We start from the raw sequence: 27,479 nt of genomic DNA, 5'->3' as shown, positions 1-27,479 counted from the left end.
ATGGCTGGCAGCCTCAAGGTCTTGCAAAACCTGATTAGGATCAGATTGGAAATCAATAATGTTATTGCATTGCTGGTTCTTATTCTGGTTAGTATTTCAATGGAGGTATTTTTTTTTAATTTTCTGTTATCTACACTTCCTGAGTTGTATTTCTTTTTAAGGGAGGGGGGAGGAGAGAGGACGTGCCTGTTCTGCTTGGGACACAAATGTTGTACGCTATGTTTGTGCTGTCATGGATGCCCTGTCCAAATCAATGGAGAAGCTCCCATCGGCTAGAGGAAGGCTAAGGTACTACCTCAATAGCTGGTAGATGCCACCGTGTCTCGGCTGTATTCTGGATTATGCTGTACGTATGGGTACGTAAGCCCTGGAGAATGGTAAAAAGCATAGCCGTGGGGTATATAAAGCTCCTGTAAAGGGTGCTGTGCTGTGCCCCAGCAGTCAGCAGAGCCCTGTGCTTTCCCTGCCTATTGGCAGCTCTACCCGGAGCAAGAGCTCAGGCACCCCTGAGAGCCTCTTCCAGTGGAGGATGGGTGCTGGCTCCCTTCCCCTGCCTGAAATCATGACCCCTCTGAGCCTCCTGGGCCATCTTTGGATAAAACATAGTTGGTGCCCCTGCACTAGCAAAGATAAGTGAAACAAAAAGCCCCTTAATTGAACAAATTGACCAGGGCAATCCATTTAGACTGCGGGGTCTTTAGGGAAGAGGCTCGCTTGTGCTGTGTGTAGTAACTGATGGAACGGGCTTGTGATTACTGCGGGCTTCCTGGCTCTACAGTAATACAAATAATAAAGGGATAAAAAAGCATAAACAATATGTGGCACTCTTGGCAAACAGTGCTTTCCATTTTCAAGGCACTGTAAAAAAGAAAAAAAACAACCTAATTCCTCCTTCGACTGCTAACTAGCAGTAGTACTCACCTCATGGATCCAAAAACTGTAAGCTGGCTCTCCACAAGACTATAAGTATTGGGAGATTCTTTTAAAAAAAAAAACAAACTAGCACATTATATGGTGTTTGGTTTGGTTTGGGGTTTTTTTTTGTCTTCACATCCTAATTTTTAGTCTTTATATTTTCAAAATTTTGTCCGCTATGATGGGGAAGGGGAAGGGGATCCAAAAATTTTTCTTATAATTGCATAACTCCAAAGGCTGAGTCGTTATTGAAGCATGAAATATTGCATTTAAATAATGAGAAACAAAAGACACATCATGGTTAGGGAAAGAATACAGTACTGCTAGCCGTGTGAGATCAAAACTCATGAAGCATATCCTAAGAAATCATGGGATTGCTTTAAGATTTCATGAGAATCAAAACAGTTTTTTTCTTTTTTAATTGCCTCAAGGTTTCCGCAGTCACTTCAGACTTTCAAGTGCCCTTCCAAAACCATGAAAGCTGGCAATTTACCTCTTTTTAATGACAGACAATTCCAGTAGAGGGTGCTTCTTGAAAAACATTGAATATTGGAAAAATTAGTGACACTGAGATCACCATGATTTGGTGGTTTCAGGCTGCTCACTCTGGGCCTCTTTTCCCGCAAATCATACTGCCTTTCAAGTTGTTATGAAAGAATATCATGGCAAAGAACCTTTAAAAACAAGTTATTGCTTCAAAGGATGCTAAGAAAAATCATATATCACAAGTCTTTAGTGGGCTAGACAGAAACTGTCAAATTGACACTAGAGTTCAATGAAAGAGACAAAACCACAATGGGTTTTTTATAATTGAACTTTGAGTACAGTTCTGTATATGTGTTTTTGAGATTTTAACAGGCTGGGGTTTTTTAAATGCCAAGTGGGAGCTTACAGCTAGTGACATCAACTTCTAACATAGTAACTATTGTACTTCACTCCGGTTTGTATTGCTCCAGTGATGCTGCATGAACTACTACAGGGAAGGCAGCTTCCAAGGAACAGGAGATTTTAGCTGCCCCTAAATTACTGGAAATGGTGTGCTTATATGACATAATAAAAGGGTATGCATAGAGGAGATGTTTCGGCAACTGCAATCTGCTGCAATTATAGCAGATACGACTACACCAGGCGACCAATTTAAGTGAACGGCATTCAAAACACAAAGCCAGACAGTCCATGGGGAATTTCAGCTCTTTTCTTCTGTAAGGACTAGTTTTCCCAGACATCCACGGCCCTCTCCCTCCTCTCTGGCATTTCTTTTTGATCTTGGTGAACCTGTCCCGGCGTATGGATGAAATTTAAAACTAAGGACTTGACCACTTGTGGTCACTGAAAATCACAGGGCATTTGTAGTAAGAGCAGGGTTCCAGCTCCGGCGTCATGGACACATTTCGCTGGGAATAGCAGCATTTTGGGGCTCGTCTGGGAGACCCCTTGGGTCAGGGCTCTCCAGGCTGCCTCTGCCCCATGCTACAGCCTTACAGACCCAGCACGGAGGGGAGGGAATCTCAGCCACCCACCCACCCGCCTGGGGATGCTCTACTGAGCGTGGGCCATGTGAATTTGGCACAATTATTGACAAAAGGTCATCTCTGTGCAGGTGTACATAGCCACTAACATTTCCAGTTCTGCAGGAAGGAAAGGAACTCCTGTGCTTACAAGCTCCTTAAACTTTAATTTCAATAACATTGGCCAGAGCCTGTATTCAACGAATGGCACAATTTTTTGTGACTAGGTTACCAGCAAAATATTTTTTTCCACTATTGACACTGCCTGAAAGCCTGCATATGTTTGAACATGACAGTGTTTTTGAAAAGTGGTTTTGTGATTGTTTTAATTTTTTTTATTTTAAAAATGAGGTGTGATGTTCTATATTTTTTTTGCTTATTTTGCCTACTCTTGCTTTACACATGAACAAAAAATTTTTCACTGTGGCCTCTCTGCATTGGTGAGCATCAGGAAAAATGCATTTTCTAACACAGAAAACTTCTGAAATTTCTAACTTCATGTGGCAATCATAACCATCCTTAGCTTTGAATATTTCTAACATATTACTCTGCTATACATAAAAAATCAATTTCCAAACCACTTATAAGGAGCTGATTTATTTGTCCATGAAAGTGTATAGGCATTGTCCATGAAAGTGTATAGGCATAGGAGAGAAATTTTATGTGAAAAACATTACCTTGTTTTAAGTTGTGAATAAGAAAAAAAAAAAGAAAGAAAACCTTAAAGAAATGTATGTTTTGACAGACATCTACATATAGTTCAGAAATACTTGACAGCATCTTGTTCAAATTTCCAGAAATGTCTCTGAGCTGGGACCAGATTTAAAGAATGTTTAGTCCCCCAAGTAAATTGTTTTTCCAGAAAGTTATGAGTATGTCAAAAAAGGGATTATTGTAACAGTCGCTGTCAATAAGAAAAAGCTAAAGTATATTGGTCCCTTAGGGGGAAAAAAGCCATATACTACATGATTTTGCTACTGCATTTAACAGGTGCAAGGAAGGCGTTGGAATTCTGTGTAGTTCTTCTTCCTTCCTGAGAGCTGCAAATATTTTTTTTTATTTTCTCTGCTTGTTTTTTTATTGCAAGATTGTATTTTCACTACTGGAATTTCCTGCTTATATGGTCACATGCAAGCCAGGATATTCTTGGCTGTTACCAAACCTTTTGATTTCTTGTTGGAGAAGCCCAGAACAAATAGCAGTTAGAGGCTGCTGATGGGCTGCTCATACCTTTGCATTGCTTCCTTTGTGAATTTATGTCTCTTCAATACCATGATGTCCAAAGAAAGTCAGACTTTTCCTACTTTGAATTAGATGATTTTCTTCTTGTGAGATATACAGTTCCTTGGTAAACTTAGCCATGTTGCTATGCATTTGAGTTTTGTTTTTCTCTTCTGGATAAAAATTAGCTCCAGTGAGATCAAAGACAACTTCGGCAGCTCAGAGAAAAAGGTAGCACTCCCTTTTTATTTTCTCCCATGTTTATTTTGCTGCCAGCTCTCTTTGAAAATGGCCCTTTTTGCCAAGGCAAGAATTTTGCTAAATGAATTAGTGTTAATATTATGTCTTGTTTATTTGCACAAGTGGAACATGAAAGATGGGAAACACTGAAGTGAAAAGATAACAAGAGATCAAAAGCAGACCAGTATGAAGAAAAATGTGAAGAGTGGTCGAGGTACGTATCACACACGCTTCAGCCCTTCAGCGGCAGGTTGGCCCTTGAAAATCCTCCGATGGACCTCCCGAGGTGCCAGACCTCAAGGCTCTCCCTGGAGAAATCCTTGTGGCCCTCCAGGCTTGACTTGGGGGTTTTTGAGTGAGATTCACCTACTGCAGTGTCACAAATTTGCTATGTCAGGCTGGAGAGGGGTGAATGAGGCCTCACAGGTCCCAGCCAGAGCTTTGTGAGAGCAGAACAGGGACCAAGGGGCACACGTGTTTCCGTCTCTGTTCCTGCACGGGATGCTGAAGGAGCTGAATTTCCTTCTGAGGGGCTTGCCACCAGCTCCCATTTCATGCGCCTCCGTGAGACCGTGAGAGCTACAAAAGCTTGGACCACTTCAGTCAGGTCCTCATCCTTCAGCCTGCTGCTAGCCAGAAAGTAATAAACTAGACATGGCTAAAGACGGGATTAGATGACAACTGAGGACAGGAATCCATCAGGATCCTTTGAAAGCTTAAAAATATGCTAGTCACTACTGAGGGCTGCAGAAAGAGCTTGTTGCTTTTTAAATCCTGAAAACCTGCCTATGACCAGCATAAACTACATGCTTCCTCTGTGTGGTAACTAGCTGAAAATCACAGGCTCGCACAAAAAAATGCAAGGTGGGGTAGTCCAGCCTCCTGCTCAAGGCAGGAGATTGCTCAGGGTCCTGCTGAGTCCAGTTTTAAAAACGCTTGGGGATGGAGACTCCAGAGCCTCTCTGGGCAGCCTGCCACATTGCTTGACCACCCTGATGGCAAGGAATATGTTCAGTCAGGATTGTTTAATAACTGAAAAATGTATTTCTCAACTAAAGAAATTTTATGCAAAATGCCTTCTTTTGGGGTGTGACATTTTCTCAGAAAAGACAGTCTCAGAAAGAGAGTTTATTTAAATAGTCAGAAATAACTATTTTTAATCCAGTGGGTATCTCCTGGGCATGAGTGTAAAATGGCTTTACACTTCCATTTTCTTGGTCGTGCTACATCACCCACGGTGTAATTCTTATTGTATATATACTCCCCTTATTTTAGGGGAAGAAAACTGTTTATGACGCCAGAGGAGTCATCCACAGTTGGAAATGGGAATGTAAAACACTCTGTAACAAATCTCATAAGAATTTCTGGCATCGCTGTGAATTCAACTGCTTTGGTTGTTGGCCCATATGTGAATGCGTGTATGTGTATAAATCCACACATAAATACATATGTGGCTGCACATCCACCTATCTGTAGATTCACATACACATATTCATATATATGTGCATGTATGTGTGAAAACACACACACATATATAAAATACTTCTTGTTGGAAAAAAACCCAACACAATTTGCATCTAGCTGTGAGTAGAAACTCTGTTTTCTGACCTTTAGCATTATTTTCCCTACAGTCTAGTCATCCAACTCGATGCAATGATACAGTCAATGATCTAACACCTGTAATGATATGTGTGCTGACAGACCTGTTGCAGCTTTGGTCTCAGCTATTCCGGGAGAGTTTATATTGGGCAGTAGAGGCACCCTGGGCAGACGCTGAAGCTATCAAGGTGGGTGCCAGTGTCACCTGCCTGCCACAAGACAGGGCAGGGGAGGCTGCCAGGCAGGTGATGCAGCGGTGCCTGGGCAGCGCAGTGCTCCACAGCCCCGGGGAGGCTGTTCTCTCTCTCACGTCAGCATGAGGGCTGTGGGAGATGCTTTTGGTATGAATCACCTTGGCAGGAAAATTGTCAGCCGAAGGGAACGCGCTCAGAGAAGAGCCACATAATAATTAGAGGTGTGAGTGTAACGACTCTTGTGCAAATACGTACGGAGAATAAAGACATCTTTGGTGTCACGTCAAACTTAGAAGCGTGTGGTGGCATGAGAGGTTATTAATAGGAGCACTGGGATGAAAACGGAATGGCGCTGGGCTGAAAAGGCTCCTGATGCTGGGCACTGCAACCTAGGCAGCTCCCAGCACCCTCTGCCACCGCTCCTCCTTCTCCCGCCTTCCCTCGGCTCGCAGTTGCAGCAGCATGTCCTGGGACTTGACCGCTGCAGGCTGAGGAACAGACCAGCCTAAGAAAAAATATGCTTTTCTTTTTTTGGCTGTGTTTAACCTGACTGGTGTGCCCACCTGGCCCCTCTGGGCAACCGCACAAGCGGTTGTGCTGGCAGAGGTGGCAGACGAGCATGAAGTGGCGGGGGCAAAGTCTGCATGGGCCAGTCCTGCAGCCACCCACGTGCACACACAGTTTGCTCTCCAGCTGGCTCCCAAGGAAGGTGGAAACCTGCCATGAGGAAAGGAGAAGAGTATCTTGCACAGTGCTCTGCGGAGAGCAGTTCTGTGCTGAAAGGATGGAGATGAGCATGTAGATGCTGCTTCTATACTTTCCTCCCTTTGTTGTGCCTGAGCTGCTTTGAGCTCCCTGACCACCACCCTGAAACCACAATTTATTCTTGACTGAAGAGCAATGAAAACAACATCACCATTTCCCAAGAAGACTCATGGCAATTGTATTAGTTCCATCTGATAAACAAATAAGTATACATAATTTCTCTCCTTGTCTTTCCATTGTTCCAGCCAGAAAGCATGTGCCAGAAGTGGATGCTAGACTTAAAGCACTGTCTACCTATAACTTGATATCAAACTCTGTCTTCCTCTTTGTTTTGCAAAATGGAAACAAGTTCTGATTTATCACCAGTTGATAGTTCAGTTGGAAGTGGAACAAATTAAATTGAATAGGGATTGCTTTAATTCTGAACACTGTCCGCTCACTGTTTTGAAAACACTTAAAATGCTTAGATTAACTATCTTTATTCTTTCCATCCAGGCAAATCCTTTTATAAGGCTAATGAAACCTCATCCATTGGTCTGAATACAGTCGTGACTTTATTGCATATGACCTGCAGCCCTACAATATCATAGTAGTGCAGGGAAGGTAAGTCGATATTAATTTATTTTTGGGGTGTTATTGGATAATTCTGATATACTGAAATACTAAAAAAAAGTTCCTCACCTCTGCCTAAAAGGATAGACAATAACTTTCTGTAAAACTTGTCATCGATGATATGAAATAGCATTGCTGCTTGTCCGGAAAGCTAGTTTAATTTCTGTGGTTGAATGTTATAATCCAAGGGCAAAATTCTGTGTTTCTAATGGGAATTAAAGCTGTATAACTAAGAGCACGAGGTGGTCCCTAACAGCAGAATCTCGACTATTGTTTTTTAGATTTATGTAGTGTTTTATGCCTATCCCAAATGCTGGCTGCTGGTAATTTCTGCTGCTATTGTTGCTTAAGGTCATCTATAAATGCAAAGTGTTTCTCAGTGCGTACTTGACAGCAGTAACCTAGATAAATATTTTCATTTACATAAACATTGTCTTAACAATTCAGAAACTGTAGTAAATAGTCTCAAATCCCAGAAGCCATCTAGACAGTGCAAGAATTACATTGTTTTTTGAAAAAGATTGATGTACTGTATTATTTCATTGGTCACAGTCCAACACAAGAGGGTGGACTGATGAAAGAGATGCTTAACACATCCAGGGTTTGTGTTGCTTTCTTTTTTCTAACTGTGCTAATAGATGAATTTCCATTTGTTTTTCAAATTTTTATGTACCCTTACGCAATAAAAGATAATCTAACTGGACAGGCACAAACAGTGGAGACCAACTGGCTTTTAAAAGCAAATCGAAAGCCAAGAAACCTCTCTATAATTGCCACGAAGTACTAAAAAGAAATGAAATTACTTTCTGCCTACTTGAGAGCACAAACATTGGTATTTTGTTAAAAATGAATGCCACTCAGAGCTCCGTAAGTTCACATGTGAGTAGCCGCAATCCTCTGTACTTTGTTGTATGTGCTTTTCATGGAGGTAATGTACTCCTGCAAGACCTCTTGGACTCGGACAGGTTCTTCACCCATGCAACGCTGCACCACAGGCCTGTGCCAAAACCAACCAGGCTCCAGGCATTTCAGAGAGGCTAAAGCTAACACAAAATACACTAAATATGGTGTGGGTTGTTTGCATTTGTTCTCTGGAACTAATATCTTGTAAGATCAACCAAGAAAGAGACCCTTTCTGTACGCCGGCACTTCGACTCTGCGGATTTCGCTTTGTTTCAAAAAAGCGCGTGTATGTGAACAGATCCAGAGAGGCCTTGGGTCACCTCCAAGGCAATTCCTGCTTGTTGCTTACACAGCATGAGCCGAGCGCTGCTCTTTGCAGCTGGACAGGGCTGCCTCCTGCTCACTGTCCAGCCTGAAGCCTTGTAGATAATGAGCTTTAGGTGGAGTAGATGTGGCTGAATATATATATCTAGCACAGGTTCACTGACATGCTGTTTTCCAGTGTTGCCATACCAGCCCAAGAAAGAATGAAATAAATATAAGGAGGTGAATATGCCCTACTCGGGATACTGGTGTCCCGTTAGAAGAGAAATCCAGCATCCAGCCATCGATTGCCATTGCCTCTGCATGTATTATCCAGACCTTGTGCTCTGTGTAAGTTTTGCAGCCACAGCATGAGTGTGTGTTGGAGCAAAGCTCTCTGAGCAATTGCATTGTTGCTGTGATCTGTTGATACTGAATTTCAACAGCTAATCCTTCTAATCCTCAAACAATTATTTTAGCCAATAACTGTAGCTGTTCAGAATTAGCTGACAGCACTTGCGTAGTTCACACTTAATTTAAATAATCATTGTCTTATTATGAGTCTCCCATATGACCAAATTACTTGACTCCATATGAACACATTACAAATCCACACTAAGTATGGGTCTGCAAGCACATGCACACATATATGTAGCCATCTGTGCATGCGTCTGTTTTACATGTTTGCATTATAATTTAGAACTGACTAACGGTGTTTGCTGTTCAGCTTGGGGCACTTGAAAGAGAGTTTCTTTTCAGGAAGGACTGATCACCCTACAAAAACCAAGCCCCCCCTAATAAGGAGCTCAGATTTTGCATCTGGATCCATTAGCAATTTCTAAAAATCTAGGGCAGATTTCCTTACAGTCGGAGGTTCTTCTGTGCTCTGTTACAGCCCACAAACTGGGATTAAGCAGGGGCCTTCAGGAGTTAGAGGTGCCTTGTCTCTTCTCTTCCTACTGGGCTGGTGTTTATCAGTTGTGATGTGATTACAGGTCTCAGGAGCCCAGACAACCATTTTATAGGTCCATATTTTGCCAGGGGAAAGAAGAAACACAAATTTCTTTTTGCTTTCTTAATCTATAATTTAAGTGGATGACTACTGACCTAAATTTCCTACAGTGCCTTTTGGAGGAGGTGCTTCTCTGTGCTTCATTTCCTCTCTCTGTGTGGGAGTGTGGCAATTCCTGCCATTGACTGCAGAAACTCCTGCCTCCCAGTTACGATTTCAGTGCTTTGAAACTGCAGCCTGTGAGATAGCTCACAAACTTGCACCCAGCCATAAGTATGTAGCTTCCCCCAAAGCTGCCAAACTTTCAGATTCCTCAGTTTTAACTGGGCTTTGCTCACCGACTGAGATGTTCAGACAACATAATCATGACTTTTCTGAGTATTCTGTGCTTACCACAGGATTTTGAAGAGATTAACTGTCCAGGTACTATAAGGTTATACCTGTATTAAAATGCTAGGAAATCGATTAAATGCCCTGATGCTCTTTAACCCTGGTTTTGTCACTGTCTCCAGCTAGTGATGGAGCTCAGGCCCCATTGCAAAGTTACACTAGTACAACTTGGTGATGACAACGCTGCCAAGTAAACTTCATGGGGTATAATCTGTCTGTCACAGAGTAATTTCCATTAAATTCAATTTCCTGCGTCATTATATTGTAAAGAGAGAGGAATCTACTTATTCACAAATTGCTTTGAAGATTCTGATAGCAGAGGCAGTGAATTACACTCATTTGATTGCTAAAGCTCAGCAGATAGAGAAGGCTGTTAATCATCCTTAAAAAATATTTTACCAGGTTTTATTTTATATAGTACTCCTTCCAGGTATCTGACATATTGTACAATATAAACCAATAAAATAAATACTTAATAAAATAAATATTTAAGCAGAATTAGCCTAGGTGGGGCAAGAAAAAAACTGTAATTAAGTACAGAAAAGGAACGAAGAAAGGATGAGTTGTTTGAAAAACAGGGGCAGGGATTAAGACCTAGGAAGGTCCCACGCTGAGACTTTACCAGTTAAATATTATTCTGCTTCTGTGTCCAGATCTAAGTCTCCATGCTCAGTGAGCAGCCAGAACAACGAGATCAATTCTCTGTGGTTCTGAAAGGGAGCCTAAGCAAAGAACAGTATTTTCTTCCCCGGCGTCTATTTGCACATGTCGGCAGCCGTACTGAAAGCATCCTCTGTCCGTGTGTCTGTGCAGGGTGAGACACCGATCACCAGTCCTTCTGGCTTCTCCACAAGCAAACTGGGGAGTGGAAAGCGAAACTGCCCAGGGCTGCCCCACGCCAAAGAGGAGGAGGCTGCTGCTCTGCACTTTCATTTCCCGAGGTTCTCCCTGAGTGCCGCTGGACATGTGCTCAAGAAAAGGCAGCTGGTTATTTTTAGATACCAGTTGTAGTTTCTCCAGCCTGTTTCTGTGGCACACTTTATATCACTGCCTCATCTGACAAAGGGTGACAAAGCAGGTTCAGGGGACAGCATGCAGAACTGTAGAAATTCATCTGGGAACAGTAAAACGCTTTTCAGCTTGAGGCCGTTGTGTTGTGTTATTTCAGAGATGAGCTGGTGCCTTATATTCCCACCATTTGTTATCTATCAGTGTCAAACAAATATTCAGAAAGGCCTCTTGGGTCTGCTGTCTTGCTAACACACCACACATACAGCTCACACAATCTATAGCCTGCTGAAACCACTTTTGCTTGACCATCTATTGCACTGTGCCTGACCAAAATACTTAAATACTGACTCAGAAACGTTACAGCTAAACTGCCTTGTCACTTAATGAGGCTACATTACCATAGCTTTTTCAGGCTTTCTTAGAGTTATTTGTCAAGCAGAATTATCCGTTGGGCTTTTTAGAATCACCCAGATTAATATTTGTAATGGAGAGAGAAAAAGGGGAGTTAATTTATGGCACCAAAGAATCACTTGTGAAGGGGCACTGCTGGTCTGCACGCTGACATTGCCTATCTGTTCCAAAAGAAATGTTGCCAACTACAGTCAAAACGTTTGTACACTTACTGAAATGTGTGGATTTTTATTAAGACTGAATTATCTCACAGTTCTTATTTCTACAGTGTCAGTATATTCCTGCAATGAAAACAATTTCTGATACCCAAGCCTCTGACCCCTGTTGCAAACTCCACTGTAATGCCAAAGGGAAAATGCTGGAGAGATGCTGCCTTGAAGGCACCAAAAAGGTCATTGCAGGAGGAAGTCCCTGATACACCATGAAATTTTCTTTGCTGCTTTACTTATACAAGGGGCACCTAGACCATGGACTGAAGGCATGCTGCCTCCAGTGCATGGCAACACCATAGGCCCTTTCTGCATTAGGATGAAAGAAGTTTAAGTAATTTGTTAAGAGACAAAACTCACCAATAGCCAGAGTTTTGGGCTTGCATAGGATGTGTGAAGTCACACCAAAGCCTCTTCTCTGCCTGGTGAGGAGCAGGAACCTATGGTCTCCAGTACTGAAGTTCAGGACTCCTGCTGCCAGTCTATTACCGTGGTCCAGGTGGTTTGTCTTCTGTTTTCTGACCATAAATGCTGCCCTGGAACTTCCTTTCCTTTTGAAACTGGGGCAAGCAGCTTCTGACGAGACGCCACTTAGTGAGCTCATTCTCAGCCAGCTCTGCTGGTGACCACCACTTACCCTATGAAGACTGCTCAGCTCTGTGCCTTGAGAAGATCCTCACACTCTGTCCAGAATCCTTGCTTGGCAAAGTCTCCCAGGAAACAGTAGGAGTTTTGACTGAATGAGGTTTCTAGGATCAAGCCACAAATAAATTATGTTTGTTGCCTTGCAGTCATATGGAACTTGTCTGATCATTGTAAAAATAAGAGTTAAGACTGAAGCTGAGAAAGAACAGGACACTAAATTATCATTGTAATATACAAAAAACCCACCAAGTCTTCAGTCTTCCATTGCAAAACTGCTCTTTTTATGGTAGTGTTTTCACAATGGATCAGCCTGAAACTTGGCTCTGAATGGGAATATGTGCCCCTTTGAGCAAATGAGCTTCTAGTCTGTATGCTTGTTTGTTAAACTTGGCGAGCAGGGGAGCCTAAAGCCTTAATTAATGTCACTTGTGATATTAAGAGGCAAATAATAGAGCAGCAAGTCAATTTGCAAAAGTGAAGACAAAAAGGCAATGGGGAGCATTAAAACAGTTGCACCAGTTCCTATGGATTTCTGTAAGACCCATAAGCAATGCTTTGAAAAAGCAGGGAAAGGAGAAAGCAATTTTGCCCTTTTTTTGGTTTTGTTTGCAGAGTCTCGGGCTAATTGTCCCGTGTAAACAGTTCATTTGATAGAGGAAGAAGTTAGGTCTATTAAGTTGCTCAACAACTTCAGTGTTGAATTTATTGCAATGTTTGTTTTAAAACAGATCTGCATGTTTCATATAAAATACTTTCAAATTTGAGATTGTTACTTTCCAAACCATCCAAGACTCAGCTGGTTTGTTACACATTTAAAATTCAGTTAGGTTTTGTTGAAAAGTTTATGAGCTTTTCTTCTGTTCTCTAAATAAAGTTGAGCATCTGAGTGAGAACTGGGGTTTCTGACTTGGCCTGAGTCCATATCCAAAAGCTTCATCTATATCTTGGACGATAGATAACTATGAACCCTGGAATACAAAACTGATGAGACTCTCCCAGCACAAGCTGCTTCCTCATTTCTGACCTTTCTCTCACTGAGTCAGAGACAGTATTTGCCAAGCAGGGCTTAGTTCAGGTCAAACACAGCCACCATTAGCTTGGAGAGAAGTGGCAAAGTCCAAATATCCAATAGGGAGGCTATTGTCTACCTGATGACTTGTATTCCCTAAAAACCAATATAATCTTTCTCCATTTCCCAACTTGATAAATGACCATAGGTACAAACACTCCGGGCTCTTTGACTCCCTGGGAATTTGGATCTTTGAGGAAGTTAATGGGATTACCCATGTGATGAGGGACTTACCCATGTGAGGCTTAGAAGGGCTATCCCTTAACTCAGCAATAATGTTCTGCACGTGCGTTGGGAACAATGCCGTTTGCATTACTCCTTCTCAGCTGCTCTACACCGTTAGACTTAAACGGGCTATTCTCAGAGAAAATGATTGCCTAAAACGGCAGTGGTTTTTACTCTGGTCATATATTGCTTGGCTTTGTTGGAGCACTGTTGTAGTGTTAGTCCTGGAATCCCACTAAGCAGAAGCAGTTGTCCTCTTTTTTGCCCCCGGACATCTGGTCACACTGTGGCTACAGCTGTAGATCTGGCACCCACAGCAACTTCTCGGGCTGAAATTTATAGTGTTTATTTTAATATTTTAAAAAGTAAACTCTCTCTGAAAGACTCTAAAAGTTAAGAGAATAGTGTGGATTTTTCCTCAAGAGTCAGCATGAAATGTCTTAGGAAAGAAAGGCAGAAAAATTCTGCATCTGACAGATAATTATGTCTTGTAAATGCAAAGCAAGAATGAATCAGAACTTTAGCCAGGTATAAGTATTCCCATATCAAGTGACCTCCTTATGCACTGAGGTTAAAAAGCAACAGAGGAGTGTCTCTGATTTGGTGTCTGAAAACAGAGTCGTTATTCTCTGTAGTACAAGCATGGCCATGCATTTTGCTGCCAACGTGTTTTTTTCAAATCTCTGAAGTGCTAGAGTACTACTATGTAAAAGCAAATATTAGTGTTTTAGATAGATGGATCTATCTATTTTATAAGTTTCCGCTGTGCAAATATTTGTGTTACATGGGATTTTAAGTATTTTAATTTGGGGGGAAGTTTTATTTTCTCTTCAATGTAGCAGGAACCGACTGTTCTGGTAGTATTACATAAAGATAAACTAGTACAAAGGCTCTGTCATGAGCTAAAACTGCCAGACACCTGGGTTTGATCTGGACAGTCCGTGTTTCCATGCATCTCAGGGTGATGGTCAGATGTCAAAGGTGGAGTGCAACCCAGCCCACTAACGAGGTGGCCGTACCTCGAGCATAGCTCAGAGGCAAGCTGGAAACTTCACTCTGCTCTGAATGTCGCTCCAGCCCATCTTCCCAGATGCAGAGGGGACAAATCACTGCTTGAGGCTTAGCTGAAGCCAGGCTCTTCACAGGGAGGCTGGGACTGCAGTTACATTCCCTGAGAGTTTACTCAAATTACTAGTGGATACCCATTATCTTGCAGAACTGGTTGACATTATTAATGCTGAAGTCTATGGGGATGCAAACAGGTATTTGACTGTACTGGGGGGGCAGAGGAGATTAAACTACCAACATCCTCCAAATTCGTATCTTGGCTACAATTCAGCCTCTGAGAAGACAGAGTTGAATAATCTAAGTGCAAGTCCTGTCCCCCTTTTCTTATACCATTAGATACCACTGCTGTCAGCTGTGCAGGCAGCCTGGGTGCAGACACTGAGACAGTAAACAAGGGAAAAAGGTGTGGAGAATGACTAAAACACAGCAGTTGTTGTATTGAATGATCTGACTGCCGGGGTTTCCCAAGTAAGACGAGGCTGCATCATACCAGGAGGAGGCAAGGGAAAAGAAGCAGGGGAGGCTTGGCAAGAACCTCTTCTAAAAGCAGTGCTTTGCGCAGATTTGTAGTGCAATTAATTTCTTTAAAGAGCGATGTCCCTTTGATAAGCTGCCCGGGAGAGGAGGAGGGTACTGAGATAGGGCTACCTGGGCTGTGAGCAAAGCCCCGCAGCTGGCCACCCGTCTTGAGCTGGGGGCTATCACGGCTGCTTCATCAGCACCTGCAGGCAGGTCCCAGTTGGGCATCTGGTGCCAGCACCGCACGGTGTGATCCTCGCCTGGTCTGAAGCCATTTCTCTAATAATCTGCTCAGTTGTCTTCTAGCAGCTGCTTTAAAATTGTTTCCGAAACCCAAAGGAAACACCCCTCCGGAATGAGTGGTTTCGTTCTCCTGGATCCCGGGGAACTCAGGGAGAAAGCGAAGGAGCTGGCTGCAGCTCAGGGGCTGCGGTGCCGCTGGCCAGGCGCTGGCCTCGCGTCGGCCCCCAGCCCTGCTGTGCAGCCTTTCTGCATTGCTTTGCAACCGAGAAGCCTGAAAAAATCCTCAGCCAGACTCCGCAGTCGTGGGACGGATGAAGAATTTGTTTGTCTGCCTAAGATCTCACAGTTACAAACCCTAGAGTACATCTCTCTCCGAGCTGATAAGGCCTCTCTTTGATTTTTTTTTTTTTTTAAGGGATTACCCATAACATTAAGCAAAATACACAAGTCAACCTATTTATGTCTGATTATAGCTTTGCCTAGACTACCTGAAGCATGTAATAATTGCTCTGAAGTGCATTTCCTGATGAGCCATTTATTGTATTTCTAAAATATAAAATACTTATGAGGGAAAAACCAACAACAAAATTCAAGGAAAAGTGGACAGTAAGGTTCATTTTTTTGTGCTGGAACTCTTTAATGTACACAGTTTGCCATTCTAACAGCCAGTCAAAAAGCTCCAGTTCCACTGAAAAGCTTTTAAGGCATTTTAGCTTTTTTGGTTAAAGACTGAGCACATTGATTTCTACTTTACAGCTCCTTTTTTTTTTGTTTAAAAAAAAAAGGAAGATATAATGCAGACACGTGGTTCTACAACCTTCATTATGACTGTCTCTGTTTTGGCATACAGTTTGATTTATGTGTTATCTTTTCCCATCTGTAAAGTATGTTGTTTCCCTTACACACACATTCATATTAGAGAAAACAGAAGGATGAAGTATGGTTTAGTGAGGCAGGATGTCAAGGCACAGTAAACATAAAAAAAAAAAAAAGAAAAGGAAGGGACTTAGCAGAATAAAAGCAAGAGGATTTTTTTTTTTTGTGACAATAAAGGGTTTTGACATATGGCCTCTATCCATGGGAACAAAAATACTTAGCTTTAAAAATCCCATAGAGGTCTGTGTGACCAATTTCAAGGCAGATGAATAAGCAAATGAGCTGTTTGCAGTGCAACAAATGCCTACAGTACTAACATGAATTGTGAAATCACTGGCTGTGACTGATCAGAGTTCATTAAAAATAAATCTTGGCCCAGCAGTTTTAATAAATGGAATGAGCAATAAAGGCAGCAATGATTTGCTTTTTCTCATGCAGAAAACTGTCTGATTTTGTATTTTTCACTCAGCCAAAGGATTTCTGCTGAATAAAACTGATTCTGGCATCTGATGTAAAAACTCAGGTCTCGCCTTTCTGGGGGTGAGGAGAAGATGGGAGACAGCAGCTTTGTCAAGTGCTCAGAGCCTTTCAAATCTAACTTTTTCTAGAATTTATTTTGGCATTTAAGACATTGTGGGAAAAAAAAAAAATCAAAGCCACATTTTCTGTTCTGCCTGCTGAGGAAAGGTTGAGAACACAGGCATAAAAGAGGGCTCCGCTCGCTCCCATCGAGGACAGCTCTGCCTGATGGCTGAAGGACCGCTCACGTGGAACCGAGTGTTACCTTGGCTGGAAAACTCACCATAGAGACCAAAGGCAAAGCAGTTTTGGAAACACAGATACTGTAATGGCATTATATATTCTCCTCACTGGGCCAAGGAAGGAATGGATTAATGACCTGGCCTGGAAATACGGTCTGCGTTTGACTCTGCTCCATCACATGTGGACGCTAAGAAAATTTGATGGAAAAGGCATAAGAGTTACCAGCCCTGTGCTGCTCAGAGGCACGAGCACCAGGGTGCTGATGCCGCCTCAGAGGTCGGCTGCTAAAGTGCTCAAACCTCCGCCTGGGTTGGAGCAGTGCTCACCAACGCTGGGCACAGCCCGAACACCTACAGGAGTGCTACAGGTCTCATCTGGCACCTAAACCAGAAATCCAGCTGAAGCTTGCTGCTTTCTGGTTCAGGAAAAAGGGAGCAAGTGGCACGTAGGCACAGCGCACGGGTGAAACGGTCACATGCTTCCTCTGCATTTTTGCTGTTATTTTAATTTTCTTCCTCATACAACACCAACAGCAAATGGGCAGACTCAGTCCCAGAATGCGGTAACATGTCTACATATTATTTATGGCACACACAATGCAAAACAAATACGTCATCTACTAACGCTAGCACTTCTCTGGCACTGGGACACAGAGAGCAGTGAGAGTGGGTGGACCTTGCTGGTACAACAGAACTCCAGTTACAGAAAAGCTGTCCAGAAAGCAATAAGCGAGAAGGGGAATGAAGATGGTTGGGGTTATTCTTTCCCTCCCCACCATCCCTCCTTCCTTCCCCGTCACCTTCCTTCCCCTTTGCCACCTCCACATAGTCCCAAGTCTGGTTGCACCCCTGAGGAGCAGCAATCCCTATTCGAGCTCCTCTGACCCTGCAGACATTTCGTAGCTGAGGACACCAGCTCCTGAGAACTACGCTCTTCATGACAGCAAACATTAATCAGTAAAAACACCCCCAGCAGCAAGCTCCCCCATTAAACTATGCATACAGAGCAAGCCGAATATTGGCGTGGCAAAGATGACTGCTCTAAGCCGAGATCACGCAAGCTCCAGTCAGCCTCTATCGGGCGATTTCCACTTTTGGGTAGGGCTAGTGCCGAACTCACTGGGGAGTCAAAGAGGCAAAGGTGTAGTTATCCTGGTCGAAAGCCCAATGGAGTGGGTGGAAAGTCACACGCTGGTTTCAGTGTGCTTTGGATCATATCTGTAAGCGGGGAGGCGCAGGCACAAAGTACTCTGTGGACCTTACATAGGAGCCCTGGATTTGGGGGAAATGTCTCTTTTAAATCAAAACGCTTGCTGTGCAAGTGCAAACTCGGCATGCGTGTGCAAGAAGACGTGATGCCTGGAGGGTATGGGTCATTTATACCCTAAGGAAAGACACTCCCTAGAATAAATGCTTTTAATAAAGTAACAATGTTTACTTTTCCTTTGCTGCAGCAGAACACAGAGCACCTTCATGAAAGGTCCTCGAGGTTAAATAAACTATACTTGGTCAAATACCTTACAGTTAAAACCTGGGGTTGCTCCTACGCATGAGATTGGGTCTTTGTTATTCTCTTGGGTATAATAACTTGTGCAGCTTATTTCTTTGCAACTTGTATCTCTAATTAAAAAAGGCAAGTAAACGAAAGGCTAAAGTAAGACTGACACATGTCAGCAGATGTGTTAAGGGTCTGTATGTTCTGATGATCTTTCATCACTGGGGTTTCTCATGTACAAGATGTTGGGCAAGAGCTCATTCTACAAGCTGCCAGCACATGCCCAGAGGGGTACATCACACACCTATTTTCAGGACTTCTCTCTTGAAACTTGATTTTGTTTACTATTTTCATTCATTTTCTTGTAAGTGGCGAAATGATGACTAATAAATGAGGTTATGTCTTGTAAATTTGATAGTAGCAGCCTGCTGCAATAATTTCTGTCCTTCAAGCTGGCCAGAGCAGTTGTTTTTTTTTCCTGCAATCCCTTCAGCTGTATGGCCTACTCCCTAAAATGTTCCCCCTCATTTTGATTTGATAAAGATCCCTGTTTACCCATTTTATAGGCCTTAGATGAAGGACAGTCCCGATTTATCAAATCCGAGGAAGATTGTGGGAGGGGAGAGCAGCACCGCGGTGTTTTTCCACACAACCTGTTACGGTAACAAGCACTCCCCCGCAATGTTTGCTGACAGATGTTCAAGGCTTGGAAAAAAAATTTGCTTTCAGCTGATGGCTGTACCACCACTTTTGAAATAAGTGTTAGTTCCAGGCTCCTGAGTTCACGAGGGCAAAGAAACAGCAGGAGGAAAACAGATGAACTGGGTAACGAGGGGGAAGAACAGAACGGCAAAATAAAACGTTGGTGCTGACAGAGCTGACAAATGTAATATCTCCTGGGCAGCAGGGAAGTAAAAAAAAACAAACATAGAGCTGGATGTGAAAGAGCTGGAGCAGTGACCTTCAAATGGCTGTGTGTGTCTCTGAAGTTGAACTACCAAGGATGTCCAAACTTCCCACCGGGTCTTCTTGGACATGAGTATTTAGCTAGCACGTGTGTGCCCTGGCAGTGCCTGGGAGGAGCTGGGGATGGATATCCCTTCTCAGGGCACCGAGAGGGCATCTGGGAGGCACGGGCCGTACCGGGGAAGGATGGGGACCTGTGCTTTTGTGGAGCCCGTACAGCTGCTTGAGCACAAAAAGAAGTGTCCAAGGAGTCTGGGTGACACCAACTGGAGGTCTCCCATTAGGTGATACAGTTTACCAGTCCTGGCTGCGGCTTGGGGCATAATCCTGCCTCGGACGACAGCAATTCAGTGTGCAAGGCCCAGATGGTTATGGATGAACTTGCTGGGATGGACAAAATCAGCAAACTGTTTAAGGCTTGCTGATGCCAGTGGGAATTAGGCAAGCAATCAGTTTGAACATCAGGCGCTGCATGAACTAGGCACGTCAGAAGCCTTCAGTTGCTTCTGAATTCCTGGTCCTCAGCTAGGATTGGTTTCACATCTGGCATAGCCTGGATTTTCTCTGAGGCTACTAAAGCTTATCCAGCTATAGCCCGAGCAACTGGAGCATGCTGGGGAGGATTAATCTAGAGCAGTGAAACTTCTTGTTGTTGCCAGTTTGTTTGGTTTTGGTTTTTATTAGGATGACAGAGGTATGTGTGTAGGAACTGGAAATCCTGTGAGTGTATCCATTTCAACACACTGTTTCTTGGAAGGGGTTTCTCTGCTCGTGGGCAGACTGTAACAACATGAGGATAATCCCCTTCTGTCTTCACGTTCTTCTTCCCCTGTCCCAAACAGGCAGGAGTGACTGGAAAGACTATTCACAGTTTTTCTCAAAATTTCCCTTCCCTTCCCTTCCCTTCCCTTCCCTTCCCTTCCCTTCCCTTCCCTTCCCTTCCCTTCCCTTCCCTTCCCTTCCCTTCCCTTCCCTTCCCTTCTTTCCCCTCATTTTGCCAGCTCAGATATTCTATTAAACAGTAAAAATGTTTATTTAACCTGAGGTTCAAAGTAAACTAGCTGTGGTATCACCTTGTACATATCCCTATCTTCTCTCGCGGCGTGGGAGTACTTGTTTACTCACCGCGAATGTTGCAGTGATTTACATGTCTACTTTTAAAAAAAATTGAATCAAATCATTAATAATTTACCACCAAGTAGCATTCATTTTTGTAAAGTTGCATCCATACCCCAAAATGTTGTATGAGCAGCAGATTGCTGAAGATATGAACTTCAATATAAGACTAGCAAGCAAGGTCAATTTTCAGCTCTAATAACCCTTGACATTACCTGTTTAAAGGTGCAGCTATGTAGTTTCTACACTGTTATTCTGGAAGATGGATTAATTCAATAAAAGTTGGCAACACGTGGGGTTTTCTTCTATGCGCAACACTTTCTACAAATAATGTTCCCTAAAAGACAGGCAAAGTTTAGATGTTTTCCTTTTCTACTGATGAATCATCTGGCCATTTGGACAGACCAAACTAATGGGAATTCCAGTAGCCTGAGCCCTCTATACCAAGAAAGAGAGAGGTGCGTAATGTGAGGCAGAGTGTATCGTGTATGTGTGTGCGTGCACGCATCCCTCCCTCCACACATACATCCAGTTTTGACAAAGTAATACTAGACAGGAGAGAAAAACTCTAGATGAGGGACTATGTGTCCCGTTGTCTCTGTGGCTGTGGAGGTAATTGTGATGAATGGTGCTAGAAAAGTTTTTGAGTTTTATGGAAGCACTTTGGCCCTACTTTTTTTTTAATTGAATCCTTAGCACTTTAGCAAAGGCAACAATGTTTTCCCAGGGTATACTGGAGGCAGAATGTCTCAAAATGGAAAAAATAAGTACAGTTTCCATGATTTATGCCATTTACTCTGCAAACATAATATGTAGAGCAGAACATTGGCAGGTGTTAATCAGTATATTTTTCTTCGCACCAGTAGAGCTGCTTCAGCTTATACCAGCTGAGAATCTGGCTCTGTGTATTAAATAAAAAAGTGGGTCTGGCTTCCTGATCTTTTGTAGTAGACACACAAAACTGCTCGTTATTGAGCTGTGGGCTTGAAAAGCAATCTCACTTCTCAGTATTGGCAGCAGGCTGGAGAAATGGGGACATGGTGTGCTGAGCTCCTGGGTAGAAGAAATGTTTTCTTTCAAACCATAACGACCTTTTTGGCCATCCGAAGGAATATGTTCAAGCTTCCTTGGCAAGCAAAGGTGGGACACCAGCCAGTTACTACATGAAGGCTTTGAAGATGGAGGGAATAATAAAAGGGGGAAAAAAAAATTAAAGAGGAAAATCGTTTTGTTCCCAGATGGGTAGCTAAGGGGTAACCATTCATCCCTCTGCTTTGGAAGCAGAAACACAAATTGACCTGATACATCAAAATCAGTACCTTTTTTTTGACTGTTCCCTATCTCAGATGTTGTGTCTGGTTTTTACATGACCACAAGGTTTTAAAATAGGTCCAGTTAGCTCCCGAGAGTGGCTTCAGGTGGTATTTCTGATCTGTAAATGGTTCTGGACCGACCTCTTTGGAAGCTGATGTACAATGTAATAGGTAAATCAATTGAAACCCTGCCCTCTATTTCTGACTTAATGTAAGGAAGAGAAGGAACATAAGTTTGGGGAAGAAATCAAAGATTCCTGGGGGAAAACAGGAACATTGTTTTGGCAGAAATGCTACAGATGCACATGTGTATTAGTAATAGAAACTGTCATTTGCAAACAGCTGCTGTCAGAAAAAAAACAAGTGAAAAAGTAAGTAGAAGCTGGAGGGAAATCGGGGAGCTATAGAAATATATGCACACTATTTATTTTTTCTGATTCTTAAACTTCTTTTAATCAAGACGATTACCCAGGGTATGCACAGAGAAGTGCTGGTTCTTACGCACTGAAACATGAAATGAGATTCTCATAATGTAAAGCTCCTGGGAGATCTTAAGGTCACAAAAAAGTGAGCCTTATATAACAAATTTGGGGGGAAAGGATATGAGAGCTTGATAGGTTTGAATGTCAAAGTCTGGTGTCCACTGACTGAATGCTTAGATGTTGCAATTGTTTGTTTTGGAAGGAATATACTTATGAGTATACAGAGCACACTATTTTAAAGATTAGATCCCTCCCTAATAAGCAATATTTTCTTACCCCAGAATTTTATTCTATCAGAGTGATCTTTAAATGATGTTTTCTGTTATTAGAGTTTGACCTAAACTCCTAAATAGCTCTATTATGTCCAACGACCTCATTCTTACCAAGTTTTACAGGTCAGTGGTGAATTAAGCAGCCAGCTTCCTGCTAATTAATCCTATTTAGTTAAAGAACTGCTAGACTGCATTATCTTATCTCTGTTAAAAGGAAGTTTTTACGGGATTGGCACCAGATTACTGTTATGAATGACAACCCTCCATCCAACTTTGACATACAGTACACGAGCAGAAAGGTAGAAGAGCAGAAAAAGAGGTCGGCACACAAATGCCATCTTGTTCTTCAGTGTTTCCTCATGACATGAACGATTAGAGTTATTCCAGCACCCAGATGGCTTTGAAATTACACAGCCCCCAAATCTTCCTGCCCGGCAAGGCACTGTATTTTGGTACGCCAGGGTCCAGATGTCTTGTCAGAAACCCAAGCCCCCAGTCAGTGTGACTGCAGATGGGAGAGACAGACAAGGCCAACGCTGCATTTGCGTGCACAGTCCTGGTTTTACTCCAGAATAGCAGCGGCCGACAGAACTGAAACCCGCTGTGTGGCAGGAAGCCTCTATCAAAATAGCTGATACTGAGATTGTACCACTTGCTATAATTGTGAGGCCCCAGAGGAGCCTTTTCTATGTCAAGTTTTGAAATCAATAATTTACGCTAAATGTCATGGAAGGTGAGCCCCTGTGGAAAATACTCATGAGTGCGTAAAGGGTAGGGCACTCAATAACTGTAAACCAGATAGCAGAAATGTATTTGGTGGTTCTAGTCCATGTTGGGTGGGCTATACATGCACCAATAGGTTTATAGCTGCTTTTCTTTACTTTTTCTTTTTCTTTTTCTTTTTGCCTTTAACTGCTCACCACCATTATGCCTTTCACTATTTTATTGTGTGGTCTGGAGTGAAGTGGACAAAGTCTACGACAAACAGGGTTCACCCTGCCAACCGGCATCTCCTGGGAGCAGGGCAGGGAGGGAGAGGAGAAGGTGTTTATAAATGGCCTGATTTTTATTGCTATTTACTTATTACATGAAATTTGTGAAGCTACGTCTATGAAAAGTACTCATTTAACTGGACAGCCATTGGCATTGGGAAACAAGATTAGCCATTCTGGGGACTGTTGAACAACGGATGTATTTTCACCTGAGCTGCTTGAAATAACCCACCCGCGTGGCTCCTATGCCATCCCATCCAGCGTGCTTTTCTGCTGGGAGCTGCTAGAGCCTCAGCACCGGCACTGTCTGGCCACCCCAGCTGTGGTACCTGGCTCCGAGCAAAGGTTGGGCAGATGCTGCTTCCAGGACGCCGGCAGGGACAGGCAGGGGCTGTAAAGATGGGTGTTCACTCTGCTCAGGGTGGGAGGAGCAGGGTTGGGGGAAGCCCTTAAAAACGAAAGAATTAGAAGTGAAATCATCTACGCAGAAAGTTTATGAAATCCTGCGTCCTCCCCTAGGGGCACTGAGACATTTTTGTCTGTCAGATACCATCAACGAACCCAATCATTTGCAGTTTGTGCCTCTCCTTAGTATCAGAATAGTAAATCCTTGGTGGCTATTTCAGATGTAGCTGGGTAAAAACTGCCAGATATTGAATGGTAACTGCTGCATTTGTACTATTCAGGGTGAGTAGGAAGTTTAGTTTTACCACTTGGGACATCTCAGCCACCAAAAGAAGATGTACATTAGCTAGCAAGAGGAACAAAAGGGGCAATTGCTAAGTAAGAAGGACTAAGTTAGGACATCAACTCCACTAAAGACTGTTTCTAACAGTTTTTCTAAACACCCCTCATTTCCCTTCTAAAGCACCACTGCCTGTTAGAGAGTGACCATGAGCTCCACACACATGCCAGGCCCAGACCTCAGGTAGGTGTAATTAAAAACAAAGGTAATGAAGAGTTCTTTAACTGGGTTGGCAGCAAGCTGACCCTAATGTAGCTATTCTTTTAATGTGAAGAAAAACTACCGATATCTGAATGCAAGATGATACATTAAATTACATGTCTTATGATGAATTGCTAATGTATTCTGAAGTGCCCAAAATTAGTTTAGAGAGCCTCTTTCCAACAGCACAAGAGATATGGGAAGTAAATCGCCTGCACTAAATTTGCATTGAAAGACCACAGAAAGTCCCATTTCTTTATGTAGGAATAAAACCACATACACAAGAAAAAGAGACAATGAATAAGAGGGGCTTAGGATACGTGAACAGCTTCTGCTGCCGTTTGACTGTAGTTTGTCTGGCCTGTGTCTGAGGCTGCAAACGTCTTCCTTATTAGTAGGTACAGAAGGATTATGAACTGCACTTAGATGTATGCATTTTCCCAGCAATAAAAGGGAAGAATCACGTATATTCTGGAAAAAGTAAGAAATAGTTTGAGAAAAAAATTGTTTCTGTGTTAAAAATAATAAATTTTGGAAGGAAGAACATGCTCTTTTTTTACCCTGGAATTTTGCTTTCTTCCTCTTGGATGGATCTCTCCTTTCTTAACTAATTCCTTAGCCAAAAATGTTCATGTTTAAAAAATGCATTTTGCAAAAATAAGTAAACCAATAGGAAATTAGATTTTTGACATTTCACCTGCATCTTTTCTACGTGGCTGGATTCAATCACTTCTGCCTTTGTGGACCATGCGTTTGCTGCGCTGCACTGTATGATACAGCCTAACACGTGCACAATACAATTACTTTGAGCTAAGCTGAGCTAAGTATATCCAAGTACGCTACTGGCTTTCATCATGTGCAGTTAAAGCACCGACCTATTCAGTTCTAAAATGAGTGCCTGGGTGTTTTTTCATGCTTCTATATCCTAAGGTGACCTGTGAAAAGCAAAGGAGTCAGATCTGTACTGCGTGGCTCCCTACAGCACAGACTTACTGAACAGCCTATTCTGGAACTCAAGTACTTGCAAATGACACACACATAAATGTCTAACTAAGCCTTAAACCAACTGACTTCACATCTACTGGCACGGTTATTTTTAATTCTCCGCCTCATTTTGCACACCAGCAATAATCTCATGCCTGGCAAATTGGGATCATCTGGCTTAAAAGTTCAGCTGCAGCCATGTTAAAAAGACCAGAGGAAATGGATAGCTCATCTCTGGAAAATGCAGCCCTTTGGAGCGGCGCCAGAACTCCTTAAAAACAAATCAGCTCAGGATTACGGTTTATTAGAGGCAAAATGGCGAAATCATTTCCAGGCTATTTTTTGACCCACTACTTCCTTGCTGTCATTAGCAGAGAGCACTTTTGCTCGTCCCTGGTTTTGTGCTTTCGCCAGGTGTGGTGTTTTAAAGGGCATGTGATAATCCTGTGCTTTTAGTACGTGAGCACGTAAGCAATCATCGGAGGCAACTACCGTTAAGTCGAGTAGCTGCTGGAAGCACGGCAAGAAGCCTCCTGGCACTTCCCTCCCGGTCCCCGGCATGTCGCCCATGGGAGAGAAAATGTAGGAGGAGGCAGCCGGAGACTAAAGCTGGCAGAGCAGCTGCGGCCGCCGTCAAAGCAGAAGCGGCCTTGGCATTTTCCTCAGTTAGATCCGGGTTTCCTCTGTTCCTCGTGACCCTCTCTTTGGTCAGCCCCCTCTCCTGAGCCTCAGGGCTGCTTCTTCTGTCTCTGGGCACATCCAGGATGAGCGTGGTTGGTAGTAAAAAGCTAAGCTTCTGCGGGACTGAAATTTAGGTGAGGAAGGTAGCCAGTGATGAAAAGCTGCACACTTTAATTAATAGGAAAACGAAGTCACTTGGCCTGCAGGGGATCAGCTGCTTTTAAAATGTTACTGGTTTACTTACACAGGTGATATAATCTAAGACAGATGCTGGAATGATGCATGGAACAAAAACGTTTATTGGGCATGTGCTATTTAACAGCAATCAAGGTGCAATTTTTCAGAGCAATAAAGTGCCGTAAATTATGCAGTGGATACTTGCCATCCTAGAAAGGTAGAAATGTATTACCTGCCTCAAACGGGCACACAGTGTGATGTAATCAGCAAAAAGGAGGTAATGCACAGCTCCTTCCTTGCTGTGAAATACCATGTAGGATGGCTGGTGGAGCAATGCCCACCACGGGAAGCTTTTTTCCTAACAAGTTGCCTCATCAGTGGACTAGTCAGAGACACAGGGCTCCTACCAGGAGGAAATCCTGGGATTGTTGGGAAAAGACTGATGGGAAATCAACCCTCTTGAACAGAGGACTTCTGCGCACCACCTCAAGGAATAATTCAGGGCTGTTTGTGGGGCCTTCTGCGTAAAAGCACAGATTATCTCTTCATAAAATTCTGTATATCTAGAGCCAAAATCCTTCCTCTGTTATTCTAGTAGGAATGACAGCAGTATTTCGCATGTGGAATATAAACCTTTCTTTGAAGCTCTGCATTAGGACAACAGGTGTCCAGGGCAAAGCATCATTTGGAATTCAGTGGCAAATGAAACAAACGTTATGCTGGTAAATAAGAACCTCTTGGGGTTAATTTCAAAAAGCAAGACTGATCCTCAGCAGAGGAACAAGAAATGGACTAATAATATTAGTGTGCCATTCACTCTGATTTCATTTACCAGGTCACCTCATAGGCCAGTGACTCTCATTTGCACTTTCAGATAGACGGTAATACAACCACAATGAAATTCCCTAATGTCACGGAAAAACTCGAGCAGGAGATGGTGTCCAAGTCTGGACCAGGAGTGAGCTGAGGCTGTTGCCTGGGATAAGATTAGTTTTGGATATGAGTAGGAGGCAATTTCAAAAGGGTGAAATTTCACAAACTCTTCTCTGTATTTTGGCTCAGATGAGCCGTCTTAGAAGATTTCCACTGTGATGGGGAACATTTAAACATCAGAGCTGGAAAGGAAGGCTCCATTCCCAGTCTGGCTCCTTCCTACAATCCCAGTGGTGGGCTGATGTTACACTCTGGGATGCCTCCTCTTTCCTCCTTAGTCCACCTGAAACTTTACATGCCCAAGGAGCCTGTCCAGGACCAAGTGAGAGCTAAAAGGGCCATGTAGTGCTGTGCCTAAGAGAGTTTTTGCACTTGGACTTCTAGTCTCTGCCCCTTTAGCCTTGTGAGGGCTTCACAGTAAAA

This window comes from Buteo buteo, chromosome 15 (assembly GCF_964188355.1).
Source record: "Buteo buteo chromosome 15, bButBut1.hap1.1, whole genome shotgun sequence".
Taxonomy (NCBI): Eukaryota; Metazoa; Chordata; class Aves; order Accipitriformes; family Accipitridae; genus Buteo; species Buteo buteo.
The sequence above is the reverse complement of the archived record's forward strand: the minus strand, read 5'-3'. Positions refer to the sequence as shown.